Source organism: Erpetoichthys calabaricus, chromosome 17 (assembly GCF_900747795.2).
Source record: "Erpetoichthys calabaricus chromosome 17, fErpCal1.3, whole genome shotgun sequence".
Taxonomy (NCBI): Eukaryota; Metazoa; Chordata; class Cladistia; order Polypteriformes; family Polypteridae; genus Erpetoichthys; species Erpetoichthys calabaricus.
In genome coordinates this window covers 84,384,682-84,394,211 of record NC_041410.2, presented here as the reverse complement: position 1 = coordinate 84,394,211, position 9,530 = coordinate 84,384,682, and positions in this window count along the sequence as shown.

The window sequence follows — 9,530 nt, the reverse complement described above, 5'->3', positions numbered from 1 at the left end:
TACTAAAACATGAAAAACGTTTATGTTTTAACAATGTGTTTACATAGATCATTATAGACACGGAACACACATGAAATGCATGTGTTCCAAATAACAATATAGTATTTATTAAAGGTGTCATTTTGCTTGACTTCTCACTCTATACAACTCTAAGCATCTGACACACAGGTAAACAGACTTGAGCTGAGAAAACTGTGCAGGGTGGGGGGATGTGATAGCAGGCTGCTTGCTGCTTGCTGCATATCGACACTTTTACAGTACAAAAGACGCTGACGGAGAGGTGCGAAACGATTTAAGGTGGGACGGATCTACGAGTTTTTTGTAGGCTCTGGTAATTCTAGTGTTAAAGGAAAGCATTTTCAGGATGTAGAGGAGGTAAAGAAACAAATGACAGATCACTATGAACGATCACTTTGCAAGAGTTTCAGAACAGTTTTGAACAATGAAAAAAGTGGTGGGACAAGTGTATTGTGTCTCAGGAAGAGTATTGTGAGGGTGATTAAAGTTTAGAAATTTTCAGAGAAATATACTTTTTTTTTTTTTTTTTAACTCTCATTATTTTTGGGTCCTCCCTCATATATATTTGTTTCCATGCTTCACACCCATCCCAATGTTGGATTCTAGCTACAACCACCATGGATTACGGTTTCCACCAGGACATATGTGCTGTCCTGCGTCCGCTTGTCCATGTGATTTCGTCTTGGTTGGACACATCTTAATCTAAGGAGCCACTCCACTCACGCCATATCTCCACACTACAACTCGGAACCTGGTAGGACAAAACTTTGTTTCCTTCAGAGCACTTTTCAGGGGTGGTTATTCATTCCATGCACCTTCGTCATGTGCACCTACTGTACTGAAATGTGTTTGACTTTATTATTGGGGTTAATTTTTTACTGAGTAGTGTCTGTTGTTTCGTGTAGGTAAATAAGAATCGAGGTGGACTTTTGTGTACGCGTTGTTTGCTTAGTAATTGATTTTTTACTTCTTCATTTGTTGAAGATATACTTGTGATGTGAGAATTTGCATATAACTTGATAAATATTTTGTATGTCTTTATTTGTAATTTAGGCAAAACAATGTAATTTAGTGTTTACCCCGCACCCCCCCCCCTCCCCCCCCCACAAGGAATGGGTCTGTTTGAATTTTACGACAGGATTTGGAGGATGTGTTTTAAACCAGTTTGGCAGTGTTTCTTTGCTAAAGTCATTTCTAACCCCCGCAAGTAGGCTAAGGTGTACTTTAACATATGGTTTGGGGGCAGGTGTTAAGATGTTCTATTCCCCCATTGGTCAGAGGTATGGCTGTTTGGAATTGGCCTTACTCAGAGGCCTTTAAGTACCATGATGTCCTATTGGCTCTAGGGGTTGGACAGAACATTTATAAATGTACGTGTTTAACCTCACAGTCTCTCTCTTGCTAACCTGTGATGATGTAGAAGTATCTCGCTCTTACTTACCAACATCTGAAAGAAGCATCCACTTTGCTAACCTGTGATGATGAAGACAACACAATGAAGAGCACAGCTCAGCAGCCATTTTGAACAGACATGTGGCTGAAAGCTGAGCACCAATGATGCCTTAACTAGAGACATTTAAGTAACTACAAGTCTGTGTGCCGCCTGAACTACATATCACCATTGTGGCAGGTGGCCGGGTGTGGTCATCAGCCGCCTGCCTATTTAAGGAGCCGCCTCCCTTCAATCAAGGCTGGAGTTGGGTGAGGAGTTGGGACGAGGTCGGAGAGGAGGCGGCAAGGAGAGGCCTGGAGTGTGAGAGAAGAAAGAGAAAGAGAGGTGGTTTAGTGAAGCCTGGACTTTGGGAGACTGTGGGGATTTGTGTGTGGCGGTGCACGTAAGACTTTTGTAAATAATAATAGTGTAAATAAACGTGTGGTGATGGCTGGAAATGTGTCTGCCTGTCTGTGTCTGGGCCATACTATTTCACACCATTTAATCAGGTTGTATGGTTGCCAATATTCAAATGTACTTTGCATTTTGTTATTATTTATGAATATTATCAATAATACATTGATTAAACTGTAACTTAACTTCTGTTTGTCTTTTTACTACATCTAATTGCCTGAGGTTATAGATATAGAAGGGAAGGTGGGGATAAGTTATATACAATAATACCTTATAAACTGTGGTAAGTCTGTGAGATTAGCCATTCAAAGGCTACATATTAATAATACAATAGGGGAAAGTAGAGCAATATATATACTACTCTACCAAGACAAAACATACTTCATTATCTTATATTTTCAATGAATTCATTGAGGTGCTTATCAGTGTCTCTGTGTGTTAGTGTGTGCGTGACGTCTCAAGGCTCGTTTTGTTCCTGATCCCCCCCACGGACCACCGTCTATGGACAGCGTGAATGTTCTGGTCTTGCGACCGCTCCATACGTTACATGGAACAACTGAAACTCGCAGACTTTTTTATTTATTTTTTTCCCAGCATGCTGTTGGACTCCTGAGGCACAGCTGTACTCCTCAATTTACTTTGAAGACAAAAGAAAAAAAAAAAAGAAAGATAGAAAGAAAATGTGTTTAGCATTTCTGGAGAGCCGAGCCGTCTCTCTGCCCACTGACTTTGATAATAAAACGCTCTGAGAAACTGAGGCCTGATATGATTAGAGGCAGACAAAACTAAGAAGACAATAAAGTTGTAGCATTTCATAAGAACTGATAAATCCTCTTTTAATAAAAACAGTTTTAAGTATTAAGTGTAAAAGACAGCTCTCTGCGAGAAGAACAACACAAAGGAGAGAGGTTTAATTTAACCCTATCTGTACAAAATCTGCTTAAACCTGATTCAGCCTAAACAGAAATTACTGCTAAATCGCTGGCCGACCAGATATCACAAATAACAAAGAAAAGAGATCAAAACTAGCAATCCTTCATTGTAAAGAATAAATCAGAAAGGCATTAAGGGACTCTTCAAGTAAGGGACTTTCAGTGATTTGTCTGCCTACATTGAAATTGCGAACCCTCATTTAACAGGAGAAGCAGACCATTCGACGTGTTGTGAGTTCAGCACACCTCTGTTGTAATGAGTGCCTATTCGAGTTACTGTTGCCTTTCTATCCGCTTGAGCCAGTCTGGCTGTTCTCCTCTGGCATCAATAAGGCGTTTTTGCCCAGAGAACTGCCACTCACTGGATATTTTCCCTTTTTTTGACCATTCTCTGTAAACCGTGGAGATGGTTGTGCGTGAAAATCCCAGCAGATCAGCAGTTTCTGAAATCCTCAGGCCAGCTCGTGTGGCACACCAACAACAATGACACGTTCAAAGTCACATCAGTCACCTGTCTTCCCCATTCTGATGCTCAGTTTGAACTTCAGCAGGTCGTCTTGACAACATCTACAGGCTGAAATGCATTGAGTTACTGCCATGTGATTGGCTGATTGGACATTTGCTCTAACAAGCAGTTGTACCTAATAAAGTGGCCGGTGAGTGTAGGTTGAGGATTTTTTTAATTGTCTTTATGAAATAAGTTTAACCCTTAATTTCATTTTAAAAATAACAATGTTTAAGAAGCTGGATAAGCCACTTGATGCTCTTACAACTAAGTGTTTCCCACACCACATACTATACTCAATCACTCGGCGGCTCTGTCATTTCTCCTCCGCTCCGCCAGCAAGCTTTGTCTTCCTCCTCCTGACTCTGGCTCCTTGTGTTGAGATGGGCAGCTCTTTTTATGTAAAACCCAGGAGTACTTCCGGGGTCCTGAGACTGTGGCTCGGAAGTACTTCCAGGTGATGCTGAAAACCCACCAAGTAGGGCACACCAATCCCTTTGGCACCCCCTGGTGGAACCCAAAAGGGATGTTCCAAAGAACTACAGCTCCCAACATGCCCTGTGGGCATCCACAAAGGTACTGCCACCCAGTGTACTGGGGGAGACAATGCCTTAAAGAACCTGTTCTTCTGTTATACTGGCATCCCAGCTGGGTAAGGATCTTGGTACAACCACAGAAGGGGTTCTAGTCCCAGGGCGATGCCTCCTATGGGCCACTGAAATTACATTCTGATCAAATCTTAACAATACCGAAATGTCTGGCGACCACCCAATCGTACCCCTCTGGAAGACCTAATGGTGAATAGATATAAAATCCAACAATATTCTGTCTGGCTGTCCGCTTTTCACGAGAGAACTACTTAACGGATTTAGATGGGGTTTTTTTTTTATCATTGGTTTGAACATTCCGGTTGATTTTGTGATTTCTCTCATCATGCTAAGTATCATAGTTCACTTGCGGCACCGATTTATTTACGCAAATCCGAGAGAGGGGTGGGCCCTCCTCCTCCTCCTCACTCACGCGCCAGCCTCCGTTCGAGTCGCTCTACCTCTCACCACCTGTTGGAGTGCACCTTGCCTCCACTAAGCTGGCGATACCTGTTTGTTCGACAGACATTATCATCTACAGATTGTTAAGGAGTAACTTTTGATGTTTTTGAGAGAGAGATCAGAGCTACGTGTATTCTAGAGAGTAGCTGCCGATTGGCAAAGAGTTCACAGCTATGTGATTTTTCTCCCCCAGTGGGGGATGCTCTCCCATCAGAGCTGAACACGATCAGATACAGTGGCAACTTTTGACGTTGGACCATGCCTATTGTCACAAGAATGAGTCACAGACATTAATAAAGGTTTGGGGCAGCCACCTGTATATTGTTTTCCTGGCTGCAAAGTTATTTAGAGGTTGATAAAGAGGTGTTCATAGAACAGAGTCCAAAACAGAACTGGTCAGTAGAAGCAAAGATGGCGGCTTTAAAGGCCAGTGGAGGAAGTGATGTCATCATAGGTGGTGGGACCAGAAGTGGTGTCCTCAGAGGCGTCGGAGGTGGAAGTGACGTCCTCAAAGGCACAGGAACCCGATGGGATTTCCCGAGAATGGTCTGCAAGGAACTGAGAGAGACAGTCAGCGCACCTTGCCACCCCCGGTCTGGTGCAGAATATTTTTTTGAAAAACTAGTTTCCCAACCTTTAGGGACAAGTTGATCCCCTCTGGATTGACTTGCCTCTTTTTCTGTTTTTCTGACAGAATCATTGCTTCAGGTTCTGGCACTGATTCAGTATTGTCAACCTGAAAAGACAAAACATCTAACTTTATATCTTCATACCCTGCCTGATAGGAATTAACAAAATTAAATTAACTGGAAAAAAAAAAAAAGACCAAGGTGCCTGACGAGCGTCGAGACTTTGTGCATTTTTTAATAAATAAAATTCTTATAATTACTGTATATTGTAAAAGGTTGTTCAATCCCTTCTAGCCAGTGGCACAATTCATCTAATGCTAGCTTAATTGCCTGTCCCCCCAACACCATAATTTTGCTCAGTTGGTGACAATTTACTAGAGGAAAAAAAAGGCACAGGGGTACAATTTATCAGAGTGAGGGAAACTTTGCAATAATATGGCAGCTACTCCTACGCCAGAGGCGTCAACTTCTAATTCCAACGGAAGATTACTGTCTGGAAGTAAAACTTTTTGTTTCCGTCACACAAAGGGTTTTGAGCCTCCCGGATCTAAACGAATGTTCTTTGTGAAAAGAGAGGTGATTTGAGCAATTCGGAAGACCAAACCTGTTATAAATCTTTGGGAAGAATTTGCAAACTCCACAAATCCCCTCGTGGTTTCAAGTCTTGCAAAGCAACTCCTTGTTATGATGTTTTCTTTGGTTCATTTTTATTTATTTTTTGCCGGCGTAAAATGCATTTTCTTCAACCTTTGGTGATCTTTAAGATATTTTGCCACCCTTCTTGTGCCTTTTATGTGGTTAAATTTGTTTTCTGCATTTTATTATGTTTCCTTATTATACTAGCCATGTGCGCCCAACTACGTTGCGCATGTTAAAGTTGTCTGTGAAGGGCTCCCTGTTTAAACGCGGCTGCCAGTCGTGAACTGGGCCCTTCATCGCACAGTATTATGATTTTTTATAAGGGAAACAAAATAACAAAAGAAAACCCTTGGACATTGATTCGATAGGAACGGCCTACTCGGAATCACTGTCCGAATAGTAATTATGTGGTGGTATAGGAGCATTTCTGCTTCTCTCCGTTCACAGTCCGTCTCGTTTTCACAACGCTGTCTTTTCCTCTCACGATCTCTTCTCAACCTTTCTCCAGTCTCGCAGGTTGCTTTGTGGCAATCCAAAGAGTAAGGCAATATACACGGAGCAATGGTTATAAAAGGGGGACACATATTTATGCTTTAAAGAGCCTGGATACCTAGGGATCACTTCACTGACATGTGAGCAAGCCACGGTACAACTGTGAGACGCGCAGCACTCGCCGGCTACAACGTAACAATAATAATTTCCGGAACGTGCTGTTACGTTGTCAATCATTTTACCCACTGTCTTTCTTTCATTCATATGTTACGTAGGCACGTACCTTTTATCTTCGGCAATCTCATTCTCTAACCAGGCCTCAGGAGCTAACCAGCGTAACACTGTCCACCACCCCTTTCGTTATTCTGGCACATTGTTGATATCCGTGAGTAACAACAACGTACTAAAATGGAAGGTGGTCTACGCATGCGTGGAATTCGCGGACAAACAAAGATCAAGATCCAAATGAAGATTATATATAAAGATTAGTTAATTTAAAGCACAACAATTTGTTTAGTTTGAATGTCTGTCTTTTGAGGTGTGACTGGAGTACTACAGTCTTCAGTAGTATAAGCCTGGAGGAGATTCTTAATGCAATGCCTATGTTTCAGCTGTCTCTCTACTGCCATCTAGTGCTTCTTCTTCTAATTCATTCGCGGACAAACAAAGATCAAGATCCAAATGAAGATTATATATAGAGATTCTTAATGGCTGGGCTCCTAGAAACCATGGATTCTGGCACTTGAATCAATCAGTCACATTGGTTATGTATCAGTGGCTAAGCGAGCTTCTGTTTTCTCAGTGGATTCACTTTGGCGATGGAGTCGCTTTATTTGAGCTTCATGCTATATAGCCTCGCACTTCTGGGCCAAACAGACAGACACACTTTCACGCATAGACGTTTATATATATATATATATATATATATATAAGATTGTTTCTATCATCAAGACAGTATGCTACATTGCTGAGGAAAGTGCACCATTGGAGTAAAATTATTTAACTCCGCAATGTTCAAGTTACGTTATCCAAGATTGTAGGCAAATTCTGAATCGTGTTTGCTGCCTTTTTCTTCTTTTTTGATTAAGGATTAATGATCCTTTTGGCAATGCTTATTTTGACATTGTTTTCAGTTCAGTATTTAAAGTTCAGTGCTTGGCATTTTCTCAATTAAAAAGAACTGCTTTGCAATGGCTTGTGACCCGTGAGTTTAGCTAACAATTAAGATATTAAGATTAGGAATGACTTTGCAACGTTTCATCTCCTCGTCCTTTTCTAAGTCCCTCCTTTCACTCTGCCTTTTCTGTTTGGTTGCTACACTACCTTTGCTTTGTCTTGTTGTGCTGGCTGGTGGGAGATTGAAGAAGGCGACTGGAAAACAAGGATGTAAACAATAAATTAATAAAAAAATAAAAATGAGGGTCTGAACCAAGAGAACAACTATCAGTAACCAGAGCCAAGATTTGCAAGAATAAAAAAAATAATCAAAGTCAGAAAGATTGCAGGGAGTTCTGAAAACCAGAGAAACAAAATAAAGAACATTTAAAAAAAAATATATATATACTAGACCAGGGGTCTGCAACCTTCACTATGAAAAGAGCCATTTTGCCCCCCCCCTTCCTCCAAAGAAAAATAGTCTGGAGCCGCAAAACATAACACAGCTTATAAACTTTTAAAAGTTTTAATCTTTTTTTAGATTTTACATGTTACAACCACGGAATACAACAAACAGAAGTGCAGTGTGCATGTGTAGGGCTACTTTGAAATAAATTAAACTGAACTATGCAGGCCTATTTGGGTCCTTCCTATACCTGTGTAAAATTAAAATAAAAACTAGCCCACTTTAATATAAATAAAACATTTAGCTGTAGCTTAGCAGCTTTAAAAAAGTAAACATTAAATTCCATTTCAGTGTGCTGAATCAACTGAAGCACCTGAACATAAAAAAAAAAAACATCAGCTCCGGGTCCGAAATGAATGTGTTTTTTTTTCTGAAAAATAATAGCTTATTAAATGCTATTGTTGTCACCTGTTTAATGTGACTTCTGTTCCTGAAGTTCGCTGCTGATCATCTCTATGTCGGGGCTGTACAATGTGACTTTGACCTTCACACAGGACTGCAGGCTCTCGTGTGTGAGGCGGGAGCGATATTTGGACTTTATGAAGTTCATGCTTGAGAAAACTTGCTCACTTAAGTATGTTGAGCCAAAGACGGACAGGACTCCAAATGCATATTTTTTCATGTTCATATACGTTTCGGGAATGGCACTCCATGTGTCGAAAACAAATTTGTCGGGTTTGTGGAGGTTTTCAATATCACTCCATTTGTGCTTTTTAGCGAGAGTAGCCTTCTGACGGGCGACTTCTTTAAGATCCGCTGTCAGGCATTTGAACTTGGACACCCATTAATCTTTATCTGCCATGTCGTCCAGTTCAATTTCTAGATTGGGCTTACTTACTCACTCCTCTGAATGCGGATGTGTTCAGCAGGGATGGGTCGATGTCCAGGGGTGTGACAGGGAAGGAGAGAGTGTGTGTTTTTCCTTTCTGAACTCACTGAATCTTTCTCTAAATGCAGCTTGCATTTTCTGAACAATTTCCCGTTTGTTTTTAAAGTCAGAGAATAGATGCTCTGATATTTTTATGAACGATTCTTTCATGTATTCTCCGTCTGTGAACGGCTTACCCCTCCTTACGATCTCTTGAGCTGCCACAAAACTAGCAGCTGTAGTTGACTGTGTAGAAGTGATCCACTTTTTGAAAGTATGTTTGCTCTGTTCAGCTTTCCGTTGCAGTTCCGAAATTGCTCTCTTTCGCTTATCTTCACTTGGGTATTTTGAATGCTGAGTGCATGTTTCGAAAATGTCTTTCAACGTTACATTTTTTGTTGTTCGATAATTTATCGCGACATATTAAGCACACCGGTAAGCCAGCGTCGTTGGCGGTGAAGGCAAATGCTTCTGTCCACGCAGAATTAAACTCTCTAAATTAGATGTTAAAATGTATAACCGTAGTAGTCGTAAATAAACATATATATAAATACAACTTAAATTAAGAAATTGCCATTATTCATTTTCATGTTTTTTTTTTTTTGTCAAGGCCAAAGGGAGCCACTACAAGGAGGCTGAAGAGCCGCATGTGGCTCCAGAGCCGCGGGTTGCCGACCCCTGTACTAGACATTAAGCCCGTTACAATAACGGGTGCTAGAACAGTAGTGCATTCTCTTTGATAATTTTTTTTACGCTCACTTTCCTTTTCTTCTATAGATCTATTTGCTCTTCTGAGTCTTTCTCTTTTAGCGTTTTTCTGACGCTCATTTTCTTTTTCTTCTTTTTTAGGTGGCATGTTGTTAGTCACTGTAATATAGGCTTGTAGGTCCGTAATATTTTCTGTTACAGTAAACCTGGCTTGTATGTGGCT